We start from the raw sequence: 1325 nt of genomic DNA on the forward strand, positions 1-1325 counted from the left end.
ATTTTTTTTTTTTTTGTCTCTTGTTTTCACTTATTACCTTTTTTTAAAACAAACATTTACTTGAGAGACAGTATGGTAGTAATTGGTGTGTCATGAGAAGTAGTACATATTTAGAAGACCAGAATGACAGGCATTCCAAGCATGGCCCTAGTATTACACATTGCTATCTTCAGTGCAGTTGCTTAGCTCACAGGTATCAGCATATATAGTTAATCAGGGTGAGAATCCTACCAATTAACTGCTAGTTTAAAAAACATGCTGAAGATTCTCAGGTCATTGCCTTACCCACCCTTTTCAGATAAATGTATGGCTTTGCCCTTGTCATGTTTCCTAGTTTTTCTCCTTGCCCTCTCTTCCTTGTCTAATGTGTTGAGGAATTTTTAGTGTTCCCTTATTAGGTCTTCCTTAGTAAATTCAAATAAACAATATTTTGACTTGTTTCCTTATTCAGGTAGGGAAGTTGTTAGTGGAGATAAAAATATTTTTTTTTATCTTTTTGAGACAGGATCTCACTATGCAGTTCAGGCTGGTCTTGAACTCCCAAGATCCTCCTGCCACAGATTCCCAAGTGCTGGGATTGTAGGCATGCACCACCATGCCCAGCTAGATAAGACGTTTTTGGGGGGAGGAGTTTTGGAAGTAAATTGAATTTTTGTGACTAAAGACAAATACAGATTCTGATATGGCTGCTTCGAAAATATCTACTTTAAACTGTCCAATTAACGACAAAACTGCCTAACTTAAAAGGTTATGGCTGAGGAAAACTTTCTACTGAACGGGGAGTGATTTCTTAGGTTGCTCAGAATGATAGCTTAACAAACATGAGGTTATTACCTCATAGTTTTTGTTTTGGTGAATGTTTAAAAACAAAAGAAAAACCACTTACATAAGAATTTTATTTATACAGACACAAACAAAAAACTCAGAATGGTCTTTAAGCATATGAGCTAAAACATGAGTTCTGATTTAGACTATGGACAATTCCCCCAACATTTAGAGAAAAAAAGGAAATGCATCAGGCTACCAAATGCTCTTTTCTGATAAAAGAAGCAACCACAAAAGCCTTATTTGTTTGTTCAAAGTAACCAGTGCTACAAATGCAAAACAAACAAAACCCAACGACTTCCCCAAATAGTACTTTCAAAACTGACATATTAAACTTGATTTTCATTAGAATGGCTTTTTTTCCACACTAGTAAATCAAAACCAAGACCCGTTTTATATATATATAAATAAATATGATATATTATCTCTCATTTGAGAGAGACAAAGAACAATAAAATGTTTGGTAAAAGATGGATAAAGAAGGGCAAGGGTTTCCATCT

Source organism: Octodon degus, unplaced genomic scaffold, assembly GCF_000260255.1.
Source record: "Octodon degus isolate 3935 unplaced genomic scaffold, OctDeg1.0 scaffold00060, whole genome shotgun sequence".
Classification (NCBI taxonomy): domain Eukaryota; kingdom Metazoa; phylum Chordata; class Mammalia; order Rodentia; family Octodontidae; genus Octodon; species Octodon degus.